General features: G+C 39.7%; 1 long non-coding RNA gene across 7 annotated transcripts; it reads right to left on the bottom strand.

Annotated features, from left to right (window-relative positions):
- Positions 1-6,600: 6,600 nt before the first annotated feature.
- Positions 6,601-11,511, bottom strand: LOC122280572. 7 transcript variants are annotated; one of them, XR_006229944.1, is made up of 5 exons: positions 11,047-11,511; positions 9,762-9,920; positions 7,204-9,375; positions 7,037-7,111; positions 6,601-6,925 (listed from the first exon to the last, which is right to left on the bottom strand). It is a non-coding gene; the product is annotated as an uncharacterized LOC122280572 (long non-coding RNA). The 7 variants fall into 7 exon arrangements; XR_006229947.1 differs by having other exon boundaries at positions 6,601-8,512; positions 9,336-9,375; positions 9,609-9,920; positions 11,047-11,509; XR_006229948.1 differs by having other exon boundaries at positions 6,601-8,512; positions 9,336-9,375; positions 11,047-11,506.
- Between the last annotated feature and the right edge of the window lie 6,377 nt (positions 11,512-17,888).

Below are 17,888 nucleotides of genomic sequence, written 5' to 3' on the forward strand. Positions count from 1 at the left end.
AGAAGCGATCATTAAACTCTTTCTTGAAGCGCTGCCAGGTCACAGCGGCGAAAGATCCCAATTCTGATTCCAGCATTACTCTCTTGGTATCCCACCAATTAGAAGCAGTGCCTTGCAACAGATAGTTGGCATAAAGTACTTGTTGCACCTCAGTGCAACCACACACCTCGAAAGTTCTTTCCAAGTCTCTGACCCACTTTCCAGCTTGAAGTGGATTCTCTTCTCCAGTGAAATGTGGAGTTCTATGTGCCAGAAAGCGCTCATAGGTGCACCCAACTTGCACCATGCCACTAGGCCCTCCTGGTAATAGCAAAGGCCCTCCTTGTTGCCAAGGGCCTCCCTGTTGTGGCCAAGGACCTCCTGGTTGTGGCCAAGGCCCTCCCTGTTGTGGCCTAAAATTCTGTTGCATGAACTCAGTCATCTGCCGTATCGCTTGGGCTATGGAATCATCTCTCGATGTATCGTCCTGTGGCTCCTGAGTAGATTTCCTTGGTCTCACCATTTTCCTGCCATCACAACCTTTGACCCCCTTTTAAGAAAACAAATAAAACCAACATAAAACCAAAAACCAAAACCAACACCACAAAGCAAGAAACAAAAGAAACCAGCATGCAATAACATAACTAAATAAATAAAAATAAGCAAACAAGCATCAAACAAATAAAACAAATCAAATAACAACTTTACTTAAAACAAATTTTAAAACACAACTTTAAAAAACTTCCTGGTACTCCCTACGTGACATGTGGTTTTACCCAGAGCCAAATCGCTCTGATACCACCTGTGATGCCCCCAAATCCCCACACACGGATACGGAGAAATCGAAATGTCCAGATGATGACAACCCAGATCACCACCCTATCGACAAGTGCCAAGTGTGTGTACAAGCAACAAATGTGCAAAAGAAAACGCAGCGGATAACGAAAGTCATAACTAAGTATCAGAATTTTTCTTGTTTAATACAAAACTGTTCAAAACATACATAATAAATTATTACATAACACAATATTGTTTTAAAACCAACTACAAAGCATAGACTTTAACTCAGCACTCCGGCGGAGCTGCATCCTCGGGCTCAGCCTCTTCTTCTTCGAACTCTGCACCAAAATCTATGGTACCAAAAATGGTGCCGCAGGTAAGTAAAATCCAAACACCACTAGATAAAAACATATTAACTCAAATAACATGCATGAAAGAATGCAATGCACATGTCCCATAAAACCATAATTTTTTCACGCACGCCAAAAATCTCATTTGGCCCAAAAACCTAACCTTTCCAAATATCCAGTCAAAAGTCACATTTGGCCCATACCCAACTCAAACCATTAACCAATTAATCCGTATGCACCATGACCTCCCCTAGGGGTCATCCGCACACCCTGGCTCCTGTGCCACACCGTAGGTAACGACCACGTGTGTGACACCTAAACGAGCGATGCCCAGTTTCACGCCCGCGTGTTCGTAGCCAAGCATCCTCTAGCCCCCGCTCCCGTCGTCGCCCAACGACAACTCAGGGGACGTCACTCAGTATATTACGCTCCCGAGTGACCAGAGGAGCTCCACCGAGATAATAACCCATCCCGGCTTGGGCTCGTGAGACACATGCACCCGAAAATCCATTTACGCCAATAAAACAGGATTTTCTCAATTTAAATAAAATGCACATGTATGCAATATGTAACGCACGCCTCATGACACAAATAACCAAGCAATCACAAACAACCAAAACCAAGCACTCCGTCCTCAATCCATCCGACCCCCGAACTCCTCTGACTCAGTCTAGAATCAACCAACCAACAGATAAATATTTATTGTAAGAGCAAAATACATTTAAATCTAAAAGTAGAGTTTGAAAAATACTTACAGAGCTATATATTAATTTTCGATGGATCGGCACGCAGCAAATGGTGAAGCAAAAGCAACGTAAGAGTGAAATTTCACTGTGGCCATGGGTTGTAAAATACCCACTTTTGAAATGGGACAAACCAAAGCTCGGGATTGATAGGGAATGGTCTAGGGATGTTTATAAAGTTAGGAAATGGAGTTTGGCCGTGGGTGGCGGCGGAAATGGCGGTGGAAGGGCTTAAATGCCCAAATCGGAAACTAGCTCGTGGGAGCTGCTCCGGCGGTGGATCGAGGCTGGAAATGGGTGGATTAGGACGGCAAGGAATCGATGATGAAGTGGTGAAGAGGTGGTGGCTGGAGGTGGAGCGACGGCTGCAAATCGGGGCTAAAACCGTGCGGCTTGATGGTGACTTTCCGACTAAACGGCGACACGGTTGGGGATGAAAGTTGGTGGGGTGGTTCACTGGAGGGAGGGGAAGAGATTGGTGGTGGTGGTGTGGCTCACGACGCCCGCGAGCGGCAGGTCTAGGTGGCTGGAAGGACGCGCGAGGGAGAGGAGAGAGAGAGAAAGAAATCGCACGGGGAGGGGCCAACGCACTGGAAGAAAGGGAGGAAAAAAAAAGAAAGAAAAATAAAGAAAAGAGAAAAAGAGAAAAGGGGAAAGAGAAAAAAAAGATGGAGGAAAGAAATGAGATCCAGTCCTCACTCCAGAAACCAAAAACAGATCTGCCCAAAACGATATTAAAACCCATAAAACGACTAAATAAATTAAACACAACATCAAATAAATTAAAACCAATTTAAAATACAATAATTTAAAATAAATAAACCAATACATTAATTAAATTAAAAACAACCCTTCAGTGAAAATACACGCAAAAGCAGGTCATCACACAAAATACTACCACAAGGTTAAGTCCCTTTCAGCCTCCTTAAGTGTGGCAGGCCAGCCACTAAAACCTAGTGAGTTCACTGTTTACCTTTTAGCTAGCTTTGGCTCAAATTATAAATCTCTAGTAACCTCCATCACCACCGAAGTTGAACCTTTATCCCCTAGCAGATCTACAGTTTTTTACTAAATCATGAATCCTGTATAACTCACCAGACTCAATCTCTCTTGTCAAGCAACCCATTGTTTGCCAATCTCTCTACAACCAAGCCAAACTCATTCTCTCCTCAGTCCTCTTTCAACTATCGTGGTAGAGGTAATCATGGTCGGCGAGGCTGTGGGGCTGGGCGTGGTCCTCTGAATCACTTTGCAAATAGAACTGATCCTAGACCCACATGCCAAGTCTGTCATAGGCCTGGCCGCATAGCTATGTCTTGTTACCATAGATCTGATCATGCCTATCAAAATGCACCTCCTCCATCTCCGTCAGCCAACCTTACCACTACTTACCCCTCAGCTGCCCCATCTCAGTTCAACCCATGGTTTCCAGATAGTGCGGCAAAATCATTTTACAGGAGACTACAATAATCTCAACTTAGACTCCATATCTTATCAAGGCTCAGAATGGGTCAGCATTGGAAATGGCTCTACCATTCCCATCCAGCACTCTAGTTCAGCTCACCTTCATACCCCGAATGGCAAATTTCTCTTAACTCAGCTTTTGCATGTTCCAGCTATGTCAAAAAATTTACTATCTGTACGTCAATTTTGTTTAGATAATTTTGTGTTTTTTGAGTCTTTCTCCACTGGTTTTTGTGTGAAGGATTTACAAACACGGGAGGTTTGACTTCAGGGCACCATTAAGGATGGCATTTACGTTCTACCTTCCAACATTTCCACCTCACCACCAGCTCCCTCACAACCTCAAGCTTTGATTGGTACCCGAACCTCATCTCACAGGCACAAAAGACTTGGTCACACCTCACCAAGAGTCACTACATTTGTTATAAAAAAATTTCAGTTACCTTTAGATTCTAAGTCTACCTCAGTCACTTGTACAGCTTGTTTACAAGCTAAAGCTCATACTCTCCCACATCCCTCTCTCCCTCTACCTTCACATCTCCTTTTCAATTACTGTTTTTTGATGTCTAGGGTCCGGCACCGGTACTATCCACTACGGGTTGCCACTTCTATCTGGATTTTACAAAATATTGTTGTCTTTTTCCATTACAATCCAAGTCAGATGTTTCATCTATTTTTATTGCATTTCTTCACTATGTGAGCAATCAATTTTCTACTAATGTTCATACCATTCAAACTAATGGAGGGGGAGAATTTCGACCCCTCCAATGAATTTTACAAAATTGTGGCATTGGACATCATCTAATGTGTCCATACTCACATCCTCAAAATGATAGTGTTGAGAGACGTCATCGACACATTGTCGAGACGGATCTCTCTCTTCTTGCTCAAGCTTCCATGCCCTCCAAATATTGGGCATATACGTTCCAAACTGCAGTTTATTTAATCAACTGTATGCCAACAACATTTTACAAAATCAATCGCCATTTCAAAAATTATTTGGTCACACGCCAGATTATAAATTTCTTCGAACTTTTGGCTTTGCATGTTGGCCACATCTTCGCCCTTTTAATAAATACAAAATGAATTTGAGGTAAAAAATGTGTGTTTTCATAGGTTACAATCATGATCATAAAGGGTAATGTTGCCTTCATCTTCCATCGCCCCGAACCTACATCTCTCGGGATGTACAGTTTGATGAGGCCCATTTTCCATTTCAGTCTACTACATAGCCCACTGGGTCACTCAATTCCAGCTCTGGGCCTGTGGTTTCTCCCTTGCAATTTATCTTTGGCAACCAAATCATGAATGGGCTTCAGTCCAACTCACCTCACGGAAACAGCATCTCACACTCACTCCCACAAAAACACTTCCACTAGCCCACACTTCCAGCCCACCAAATACATCATCTCCTTCCTCAGCTCTGAACCCTAGAGGCCCCTCAGACAGTCACACTACACCTTCCCCTACACGTTCACCTTCTCCTCAACCGATTGTCACCATGTCCAAACACAATATACACTGCCCTCTGATTCGCACGGATGGAACCATGCCCTAGCCCACTCCCAAAACATCCTGCTCACTTGCCAATTCCAAAACCTTAACTATCCCTGAAGAACCAAGCTCTTATACGGAAGCCACAAAGTATCCTGAGTGGAGACATGCAATGACACTTGAATTTCAAGCCTTATTGAACAACTCCACTTGGGAACTTGTTCCACCGTCGCACACCCTCAATATTTTGGGCCCAAAATGGATACTCAAAACCAAAAAAAAAGCTGATGGAATCCTAGAAAGATGCAAGGCTTGCCTTTTAACTAAGGGTTTTCATCAACAACCTAGGGTGGACACAAAAACCTTCTCACCTATTGTGAAACCTATCACAATTCGTATACTCATCTCTCTGGCCATATCTTCCAATTGGCATTTCCATCAATTGGACGTTCAAAATGCTTTCCTACACAATGATCTAGAGGAACCGGTGTATATGCATCAACCTCCTGGATTTGTCAATCCCGACTATCCAAAACACGTGTGTAAGCTCAAAAATACTATCTATGGCCTCAAACAAGCACCAAGGGCTTGGTTCCACAATTTAAGTACTCAACTTATTTCCCTTGGCTTTCAAGAATCACGCTCAGATTCATCTTTATTTATGTTCAAAAACTCAGTACATGTTATGTTTTTTTTGGTCTATGTAGATAACTTTATTGTCACTGGGTCTAACTCTCAACTTAGTTCAAACTTTATTGCTGCTCTTGGCATGCATTTCCCACTAAAAGACTTAGGCCATTTACATTACTTTCTAGGCAGGGAGGTAAACCGAACTGATTAGGGCCTTTTCTTGAGTCAATCCCGCTACATATCAGATATATTACATAGAAAAAACATGCATCATGCTAAACCAGTGTCAACTCCTATGGCTACTTCTACTAAATTAACCGCCTTTGATGGATCTTTCTTTAAGGATCCACACCTTTATAGAAGTGTGGTAGGGAGTTTACAATATCTTTCATTTACTCACCCTGACATTTCATTTTCTGTTAATAAAGTTTTTCAATTCATGCATAATCCCAAAACTTCTCATTGTCAAGTTGCCAAGTGTATATTACGCTATCTTCGTCTTACATGTTATTTCAATCTTTTTTTTCTAAACAAAAATCATATTCACTCTCTGCCTACTCTGATACTGACTAGGTTGGATGTCTATATGATAGGAAGTCTACGAGTGGTTTTTGTGTCTTCTTTGGCTCCAATCTGATCTCCTGGGCTCTAAAAGGCAGCCTACTGTAGCTCGGTCCTTCATTAAGGCTGAATACAAAGTTGTGGCTAACACAACTTGTGAACTCATCTAGATTCATTATCTCCTCCAGGAACTTGGAATTTTTTTGTAAAAACCCCCGACCTTGTGGTGCGACAATTTGGGGGCCACCTACCTTTCAGTTAATCCAGTTCTATACTCCCCGTACCAAACATGTGGATTTGGACTATCACTTTGTAAGGGATCGAGTTACATCCAAGAATCTACTTGTCTCCTTTGTCTCAAGCAAAGATCAAGTAGCTAATATACTAACTAAGCCACTTTCTAGTGCAAGATGTGCCGCACTTCGATCAAGCCTCACTCTCACTCAAGTGCCGCTTGACTCAAGGGGAGCTATTAAAGAGAGTGTGCCTACAATAATATCAAGCAATACACGTGATGAAGGAGAGCACGATACAGCTGTAGGACAATCCTCATGGCAGAGCACCAGAGTGTGCAAAATGGTACCTCCATCAAAAAGCACTAAGGATTAAAATATTGTTGTAACAGAATGTTATTTTGCAGAGACACATGTCAATAGATTAGGTGGAGAGTTGGTTGTGAATGGAATGTATAAATACATGTAAAGGCCGAAAGGCAACACATTGAAAATTGCTCTACTATTTGCTCAATACATACAACCCATAGAAGCATATTTACGAATGGCTTTCGGTCACTCTTCTATTTGCTTTAATAGAGCATAACACAATAAGGAGAAAAGAAAGTTCTAGATGAAAACATGAAAAAAAAAAAAATTATGAAAATAAGGTTTCTGAACTCGTGGAACACCATGAGTGCCACCAAGTGCACTGCACAGCAAATATTAAAATTGTCAGCTGAAAACATACATATAGTAAGAAGTTCAAAGTGAGAAAGCATTGCACCAAAAAATAGAATACTGGGACTGATAGGGGCCTCACTTGCAAAACTTGCCACTCATACAGCAGTCCATAATTACGTCCTTTACTACTCCTATGCTCAAATTTTAAAGCTACCTAAAAATTTAGAATGATCATTCATACAGGTTAATACATAAATTACATAATTACTACATGAGCACATACATCATATAACAAACATGTGATACCTCAACAGCTCCAAGGCTAATTCATTCTTTTGAACTCGTAGCACCAACATGTCGACCAACATACACTTATCCAAATCCTCCTTTACCCAATTTTCTGTCTATTTTGTACATTGGGGAACCACCAACTTGGACCTGTTGTAGAGAAACCATGTAACAAAATGAGTATCGTGAATGAGAAGTGTTAACGTCATGTTTCATACTCCTTTGGGTCGGGTTACTCAGCAGTCCGAGCCTTCATTCCTCTAGGTGTCCTACAACAAGTAAAGGAGGGGCGGCCCTGTAGTGGCCCGGAGAACCTCCAATGCTTAAGTCAGTTTCTTCACTCCAAAATACGTCAAAGAGGGATAGTAAGAAATAGTTTTCAAGATCGAGAAGAGATCTCCGCTATCTCGTAATTCTAGGGGTCTTTTTATATTCAACTGTTAATATCGTGTTTCGTATGCCTTTGGGCCAGGTTAATCAACAGTCTGGGCCCTCGTTCTTTTGGGTGTCCTGTAACAAAGAAAGGGGGCAGCCCTATGGTGGCATGAGGAACCTCCAATGCCTAAGTCAATTTCTTCGCTCCAAAATACATCAAAGAGGGATAGTAAGCGATAATTTTCAAGACCAAGAAGAGATCTCCCCTATCTCGTAATTCTAGGGGTCTTTTATATTCAACTATTAATATCATATTTCATACGCCTTTGGGCTGGGTTACTCAGCAGTCCGGGCCTTCGTTCTTTATGGTGTCCTGCAACAAAGAAAAGGGACGGCCCTATGGTGGCCCGGGGAACCTCCATTGCCTAAGTCAATTTCTTCGCTCCAAAATACGTCAAAGAGGGATAGTAAGTGATAGTTGTCAAGATCGAGAAGAGATCTCCCTTACCTCATAATTCTAGGGGTCTTTTTATATTTGGCTCTCAAATCAAGAGGCCATACCCTGCGTTCTGGGGAAGTGGGAGGCCTCTCCCGGAGCTTCCACTACCATGTTGTCTTTAATGCAGCGTGGTCTCCTAGTGTCAATCATTTAATGTGTCTTGGTTATCCAGTATATTCATTTAATGTGGTGTGGTCCTCTAGCGTTGCTGCTCAATTTCGCTTCTTCTTCTTGGCGTGTTTCTTTCCCTTTCCTCTAACCATGGTTTCCTATGCTGTTCTAGCAACGTTCCATCTTAGCGCAGATGTTGGTGCCCGACCCGTACAGATCATGGGTCTGCCCCGAGCTGCTGGGATGTTCTAGTGGGCTTGGGCCGGTATGCCTCATGGCTTATGGGGCCTGGGAAGGTGATAGGCGATGGGCTTGGTCTGGTCATTCTGGGCTTTAGGCCCCCTAACAAAAATTCCCCCCAACAATAAGATATTGTATCCAAGTCATAACTTAAGGTATTGAACCATGTTGCCTATGAATATGGGAGGCAAACATGCCAAGTCATCATACACATGCATATCAGCATGGAAACAACTTTCTCAAGCACAGATAAAATTAATATAAGATGTCATCAGATATTGTTTTTATATATTTTTAATTAATGTTTAAATGATTAATATTCACTATTTCTTATGGTTTGAGTTTTTATATTATACATACATAATTAAATTTATTTGTTTTTAACTAATTTATGTAAGGTATATGGAAAAAGAAAACTTCTACTAGCTCCACCATCATGATTGCAAATTACGCTTTTAAAGCAATTTTGAGTAGCATTGCTAAAAGATGAAAGCTTTTATGCTGAGAACCCATTCATCTGTCTCCCCTTAAAAGTTCAAACTGTAAATGAATTCATACACGATCATTCCATTAATGCAACAACACAGTTTGACCAAAATCACAGCTTAGGACCACTCTTGATTAGGAAATTCTCAGTTCATTGACTCAAAACTTTTGCCTGACTACAACAAATGAAATGGACAAACAAAATATGCAGAGGGTTATAAAAAAATAGTTGTGCATACCCCATGGCACCAAAAAGATTAAAAGAACCATAATAGTACTCCAAGCATGTAGCACTAAATTCCATTAAGTGCATATATATAGCACTGAAGTTTTTTTTTTAAGAAGTAACATATAGCATATAAGTATTAAGAATGACAAAAATAACTACAAACAATCCCCAATTTTTAATGGAAATTCTTCTAAGAGATAGAATCCAAACCTTGAGTCATGCCTAGCTAGTGTAGGTGACCTTGAGTAAGCTGCAAGGAGTAAAAATAAGCTTAGATAATTTAATAGGAATTTAAAGCAGCAAGCAATCACAAAAGAACTACAAATAATACTTTTTCTAACTTCACAAAATAAATTGATTGCAGAAGTGAAGGCTGAAAACAGAGTCAGCAAGCGCTAAATAAGATATTCCAATTTCAAAGAATATTCCAGACACCAAAATGGTCTTGCTGGAAAATTGTAAATAACTGAAATGTTGTTATACCTTACATGAGAAGTTATATTTCTGTTCTCCTCACCAAACACAATTCTTATTTCACACCCACCAATAATTGTATGGTTCAATTGTTGTTTTGCATCTATAGCAACTTCAGCATAATGGGAACAAAGCAATAGTAAGAGAAAAAAAGTACTAAACTCTTCCACTCTCTCTGCATCTAAGGAAACAGAACAGGTGAGAGTCTTCCATTGGAGATTGTTTTGACCCTCTTTCAACTAGCAAAATGGATATGGACTCACTCATACAGCAAATTGAATCACTCTCTTGGGGGATCTTAATCTCATCCCAGATGAAACGCTGCAAAAGAAACATCAGAGCTAGTATTAATAGGGAGAATTTTAGCAACAAGGCCTTTAAACAAAATTTCACTTCATGCTACTTTCAAAGCTGCATGGAGCTTTCTCAAGAAATTCTACATTGAAGACCTAGAGGTTAACAAATTTCTCTTCACTTTTCAATTAGCTTGAGACAAGCAAAGAATTCTAAATCAAGCTCCCTAGAACTTTAAGCGTCACCTTCTGATCCTCAAAGATTGGCTAGCCCGCAGGAGATAAGCCTTAACTTATCAGCTTTTTACATTCAAGTTCATGGTCTTACTCTTGATTATACAATTGTTTCGAATGCACAAAAATTTGGAGAAGCATTAGGAACCCTCTTGACATAGATGTTGATCCTATCTTTGGAATCACATGCAAAAAGTTTGTTAGAATTAAAGTTGAAATTGATATCAACAAACCCCTTAAACAACGGTTTTGGTTTCACAAGGACTATAACATCAATACCTGGGTCTCTTTCAAATATGAGAGACTCAATGATTTTTGTTATGCATGTGGTAGATTGGGGCACTCTCATATTTTCTGTCAATTTCTAAAAGATATTCCCGATCCACCTCACTATGGTCCATGGCTTAGGATTGAATATCAAAATCATGGAATTGTATCCCCACCGCACCAAGGTCCAGTCAATTTCCCTTTTTCCATCCAATCAGAAAAACTACCTGAAGAAAGAATTTTCCTAGAAAGCTCATGCTCTAATGCAATTATTGAGATAAAAGGCTTGAATAATTTGCCTTCCTCTGTAATTTTTCAAGGCCGATGGCCTATTTCAGTGCAGAAAATCCAAGCATAGCAGATGGAATGGCTTTTGACACAAAATCAGATCCAAGTAATTTGTTTAATCAATCTGTTAAAGGGAAAGGGATTATGGTTGAAGCTCCAAGGAAGCCCCCGCTTCTTATAGAAAGATTTTCACAGGTGGAGAAAAACCCAACATCTCTTCGAATTCCTACTAGGGTTTCATCTCCAAGGGAGCTCCTTACAAGTAGTGTACCACTTGGATTTCTTGTTATAAAAATTCAAGAAATTGAAACAAACCCCAGTAAAGAAAAACATGAAGATATTCCAATACAAAAGGAAAGTTATACTTGGAAGAACCAATCGAGCAAACAGGATGATCACGGTGGTAATAATGGTCACGGCAGCAATCACTACCAGAAGGGAACGAAACTTGCAAGCGACTCTTCCACCAGCCCGCTGTTCACTGTTCCGACTCAGTATACTATAGACCATAAATTCCCTTCAACAACCAACCGGTCCACCATTACTCGCGAAATTATTTCATCCCCATCAAATAGCTTCACATTAGTCAACTCGTCGAATCAAGCCCACTCCTCTCTGACAGAACAACAAGTTCTCTACATCAATTTGATGGAATCGGCGCTAAAAAGTTTCACTTAGCCCTCTACCCTAAGTCCAGACGCATGGACTGATACCTGGAAGAAGCTTCACCCTTCAGTCATGAATTTAAAAGCACAAAGTCCACAACGGGCCTTGCCCTTTATCTCACAAGCTTCAGCCCATGCAACTGTGTCTCCTTCAATAGGCCCAGCTCTACCTCAATCCTCTGTGGAGTCCTAGCTTGACCGATTCACCTAAGTGCCAAAAGACCACGCCAATTCCAATTTGGGCCAAAACATACAGGTGCTGTCCTTTTCCCAAGTTAACCCACTTATTTCTCCCATCTTCAATAACAATTGGGAACCCAATCCTCTTGAGTGGCCCAAGCTCATCATCAAAAGTGAGAAAGCATCGAACCTGTGTCTAGAAAATCAGCATTGCGTCCCCAGCACTTTGAAAAGAAACAAGGCTTCGGCAAGTGAAGAAGAACAGATTAATCATGCAAAATGCTGAAGATTATCAAAGATCACAATATGGCACAAAATGAGGGAACAAATATCAGTAAGGAGGACAAAGGGCAGGTTTGGGGGTAGAGAATTCTCATCTCAAACTCAAAATTCTCATCTTATCATTACAACTTTTTCAAATTCTCATACAAAATATAATAAACAATTCAACGTTTTCAAATCCCAAAACAATTATAATACTAAAAGATAATATTTTAAACTTTCATCTCAAACTCAAAATTTACATCTTTACTCCCAAACCTCCCCTTAGCTCAAATGCTTCTGTCAATGCAAGAAATCAGAGAGAAAAATGAATACACCAAAAATAAGCCGTATACTCGAGCTTCATCAAAGTTGGCATCATCTGAGACAAAAATATTTGAAGGAAAGAAGGGGCTTCTAGGCCCTCTCTAGACCCACGAATAGGGCTGAACAAAAAACCCGAATACCTGATCCGACCCATTTTTCGAAGTTGGCCGATCCAAAAAGCCGGCCTGTTTGCTGTTAAATCGGAAACGAGTATTACCCGTTACCCGATTTAAGCATATTCTCTGTTTCTTTCTCTTTTACATTTCTGGGTTTTTCTTCTAGGTAGTCGATGTGCTCTCCTTTTCTCTGCTTTCATCGTATTTGGCAGCATCTGCGTTCCAGCCGAGTGTCGCGCACAAACCCAAAACCCATGAAAAATTCCATCAGAGGCTTGAAGGAGAGCTCTTGGCTGATAAATGAAGTGACGATGCTGCTTCACTGAACCAATCCCAGAGAACATTCGAGGAAGAAAATAAAAAAGTTAATCTTCCGATTCTAGCTCCTTCACTGAACCAATCCCAATGCAGCTAAAGGCCTCCTTAAATAAATTTTTTTATTTATTTAGATTAAGCCATAAAAGAGTAAAACTTATTAAGGAAACCGAAACTGAAAGCAAATGCTGAAAGAGTCAAGAAAATCTCTCTAGTTTCTTTTTTTCTTCATTTTATGAAAATTCTCGCCAACCAAACAGAGGAGCTGAGGTTTTTCTGGGGTTAAACGAATTGAGAGAGAGAGAGAGAGAGAGAGATGGAATAAATTACTTAACTTTCATACGAGCAAGGCGATCGGCAACAGAAGTGTCCTCCATCTTCGACTCTTTCATCCCGAAGGTGTAGCTTGAAAATGGATACGTGTCCACCACCGATGACGATGCTTCCAAGAAGAAGAGGAAGAAGGATTCGGGTAATCGGTTAACGGATAATTGACCAATTGGTATGAAGCATCTTCAGGTCAGGTCGGGTCGGTGAACTCCCCTACCCATGAAGACACTGATCTGGAATTGTCAGGGATTGGCTCGTCCCAAGGCAATCAGAAGTATTATGGCCAATATTAGAAAGTATAATCTGGATATTATATTTTTGTCGGAAACCATGGTGCTAATATACGCACCCATAGTATAGTAACTAGTTTAGGTTTCCATCATTTTGTCAACTATCCTGCCTCAGGACAAAATGGAGGACTTTTGTTGATGTGGAGACCAGGTATAGATATTGAATCAGTGCATGTAAATATTAATGCTATCTCTATTTTGGTTTACTCTGATCCCTTTCACTATCCTTGGTTAGCTACTTATGTTTATGCTCTGACACACTGGTAGCAAAAAGCACAATTTTGGGACTCTTTGGACACCATTCACAACTCTTACCAGGGTCATTGGTTTTGCATAGGGGATTTTAATAACTTAGTAAATCAATCAGAAAATTTTGGGGGTGTCCAGTAACTTCCAGCTCAATAGGCGGATTGAAAAATTTGATGACTAAACATGGATTAGTAGACATGGGGTTCTTGGGACCCACCTTTACTTGGACAAACAATCGACATGGAAAAGCTCTCATTAGAGAAAGACTTGATAGAGGAATAGCGAATGCAAAATGGAAATTACTATTCCCTAACGCTACTATCCAACATCTCGTCTCAGGGGCCTCAGACCATCATCCCCTATTATTTAATACAATGAGAGTACAAAAAAGAGCTTCCTCTTTCAAATTTGAAGAATTCTAGACTAAAGGATCACCTGGCGGTATAATCATCTAAGAAGCATGGGGAAGGCAGATTATTGGAAATCCCTCCTTCATTCTATGTAGCAAAATTAAAGCCACAAAAGAAGTGCTCAAGCTTTGGAATAAAGTACATTTTGGGAGAATTCAAGAAAATATCTAGCAGTTAGAATCAGAAATCACTCTTCTTCAAAGCTCTGAACCAAATCCCATAAGCCTTTAGAAATAAGGTCAATTGCAAATCCAACTTCAAGATCAATTGAAATACGAAGAAACATTATGGCGCCAGAAGTCAAGAATCAATTGGCCAACAACATCGGATCTCAACACAAAATTCTATCATCTTTCAACAACAATCCGAAGAAGAAGCAATGGAATCGACTCTATAAAGATTAGTCTAGTTAACTAGACAATGGATCAAGATGCTATTGAATTAACTTGTATAGATCATTTCATGTCCATCTATACCTCTACAAAGCCTACCATCCCTACTAAGCTTGGAAATTTATTTCAACTACAAATAACCGACTAGGAAAATGCCTGTCTAACGGCAGTGCCAAAGGAAGTTGAGATTTACGAGGCATTCAAACAAATCCCAAACTGCAAAACTCCAGGCCCAGATGGTATGACAACTCTCTTCTACAAGCATTACTGGAATATTATTAAAAAAGAAGTTCTTGCAGTATTTCAAAACTTCTTTAGAAGTGGAAAGCTTTTAAGACAAATAAACCATACAAATATTGCCCTGATACCAAAAGTGTCGAACCCGAGCTCACCAAAAAACTTCCAGCCAATAAGTTTGACCAATGTAATCTACAAAATCATCACAAAAATCCTTGCTAATCACTTGAAAAAAACTCTCCTAAGCATAATCTCTCCCTTTCAAACGACTTTCATTCTAGGCCGCAACATAAAGGAGAATTCTATTATTGCTCATGAGCTGTTTCACCATCTCAAAAAATCAAAAGGGAAGAAGGGTCAAATGGCAATCAAACTAGATATGGAAAAGGCTTTCGATTTTATAGAATGGGATTTCTTGTTTGCAATAATGAAAGCATTAGGCTATAACAATCAATTGATCAATCTCATTAGAGAATGCATAACAACGGCTACCTTTTCGGTACTCATAAATGGCTTCCCTAAAGGGTTTTTCAAAGCAGAAAGGGGACTCAGACAAGGCAATCCCATTTCACCTTTCCTGTTTATTCTATGCACGGAGGTTCTATCAAGATTAATTGCTAGATCAGAGGCCATTGATATCATGAAAGGCGTCAAAATGAAATGTCCACCAGTCTCACATCTTTTTTTTTTTTTTTTTTTTTTGAAAATGATCTTATCATTTTTGGGAAAGTTGAAGAAAATATAGCAAGGATCATAAATGAAAATTTGGACAAATACCAGGAATGGTCAAGCCATAGAATCAATAAAGAAAAATCCTCAATCTACATTAGAGGCAATACTAATCAAGCAGTAAAGAGGGCTATCATTGAATATTTGAAGTACAAAGAAACAACTTCCAAAATGAAGTATCTCGGAATCCAAACCTCCTTCGGAAAATCCAAGAAAGAAAACTACAAGGAGCTGTTGGAAAAAATAAATACTAAGCTAGATGGATGGAGATCAAAACTACTTTCACATGCAAGAAGAATGATGCTAATTTGCACAGTAGCTAGTACCATACCCACGTATCAAATGTCGACACATATTCTACCAAAATCTGTGTGTAAGTCAATTAACACTAGCTTTAAAAATTTCTAGTGGGGAACAAAGAAGGATCAAAAGGATAAGCTTTATTTAAAACCATGGAAGTCGATCTGTCAACCAAAAAATGAAGGCGGATTGGAATTGAGACTGATGGAAAATATGAATGTGGCACTACTAGCTAAGATGGGATGGGAAATAAGCCAAGCAAGTACTAATATATGGCACTTGCTCCTTTCAAAAAAATATCTGAAGGCAAAACTCTTTCTAGCAGGGAACTTGGCTAGACCCATGGATACCATCCATTGAAAAATTCAAACCAGTACCACTCAGTCATATTACAGAATTATCTCCATCACTCAAAGTATCAGATTTCATCATCCAAGCATCTCATTCTTGGAACCTACCAAAGTTGAATAATTTCTTCCGTTACGAAAGCATTAAAGAAATTCTGAAGATACCGCTTCCTTGCACAAGATTAAGAGAGGACTCCCGCATATGGGTCAAAAATCACAATGGGAAGTTCATGGTCAAAACAACCTATCATCTGGCAGCAAAAAGTGGCAATGATCTCCAAGTAAGCATCTCCAACATTGCTAATATTGCTTTCAAGAAGATTTGGAAATTGAATATTAATGATCGTCACAAACTCCTATGGAAAATTTGTTGGGATATAATACCCACCAAAGGAAGACTAAAGAGCTTTTTACCATCCTTGCCCTCTTTCAATTGCCCTTTGTGCAACGAGCAAGAAGAAATGTTGTTTCATCTCTATATTGAATGCCCAATTTCAAGAATATTATGGAGTCAAAGTAGGTGGCCTCTAAATCTCTCCTCCTTGGCAATTACTACAATTCAGGAGATAATCAATCCAAAACAGAAGCTGGGACTAAACTCACAGGACTCTAATAATGGATTTTACTTGGCGGACGAGAAATGATATAGTCCACAATCAATTAGTCTTACCATTGCAGAAAGTAAAAGAACAACTGGATTTCTCCTATCAAGAGAATCTAAAGGCATGGGAAATGAAGGGTACTCACCAAATCATACTACCTTGGAAAAATCCTAATCCAATCACATAAGCATTTCCTTCGATGCTGCATTAATTAGAACTTCTTCTTCATGGGCTTCAGTGATAAGTTGCGACTCAAAAGGGAAAGTAATAGAAATATGGGCAAAAGAAATTGGCACAACAATCCCAGTAGTAGCCAAAGCACTTGCAGCTAAGCTTGCTATTTATAGGACAAACCACATTCAGTTCTCGAATGTCACCCTCAAAGGTGACTCTCTCATTGTAATATCAACCATCCAAGGTGCATCCTCCTCACATTGGCAAATCTCTCACATCTTGGATGACACAACCCTTATCTTAACTTCTCAGAAAGGATGATATTTAAAAAAAAAAACAATCGATCTCAAAATCAATTTACGCATTTTGTAGCACAATGGACAGTAACCAATGGGGTTATTGGTCACATTCCCGTAGTTATTTTACCTTCTAGTATTGTTATTATTGACAATGGCAAAGACCTTCCAGTGATAACTTAATCTTATTATTTATATATGCAAGCTTGATTTAAAATAAAATAAAATAAAATAATAATAATAATAATAACAACAACAACCTTCATCATAACGGTACTTCACAAATCCAAAGCCTCGTCGCTCCCTATACACACCCAAAAGAAATTTATTCAACCTCATCAAATTAACCGTATCAAGAACTTGGGCCACAAAATTCTTCACCAATTGGATATTTTATAAATAATCTAAATTAAAAAAGATATCTATAAGAAGTCCACCCTGGTGATGACTGGCTCACGGTGTGTATATTAAAAAAAAAGGGCACGAAGACCAAAGTCTCTACACAACATTAATAAAAAGTTCAAAGAGACGACTCATGAAAAAAATGGACGTTCTCAATGATCCTGTGATATATGTGTCAACTATTTTGTATTCAACATATTACTGACTGATGTTCATGCAGAAATTAAATACATGTTGATAAGCAGCAGCTCTTATATGTTAAATGAAGTGATGAGGACATGCAGTGCATTAAACGGCATCCTAGCAGTACATTAAACGGCATCCTAGCAGTGCATCAAACGTTGCCGTCTCAATTAAAGGATGGGAATGAAAGAGAGCCGTCCGATTAATCTGTGCTTCATGTATATATAAGTGCTTATTCGTTTTAGGGTTGATTCATTCTGTACTGTGGCCGTCAGAGAGATTGGGAGTGAATCCGTGAGGTAGAGAGAACTAGGGTTTGTTGAGGGAAAAGGAAAGCCAAATCTTGTGGCTTCTCTTGGCTCGATATTAGTTCAATCCTGTACAATGGCACATTGGCTTTGT

The sequence above is a fragment of the Carya illinoinensis genome, chromosome 11, assembly GCF_018687715.1.
Source record: "Carya illinoinensis cultivar Pawnee chromosome 11, C.illinoinensisPawnee_v1, whole genome shotgun sequence".
Classification (NCBI taxonomy): Eukaryota; Viridiplantae; Streptophyta; class Magnoliopsida; order Fagales; family Juglandaceae; genus Carya; species Carya illinoinensis.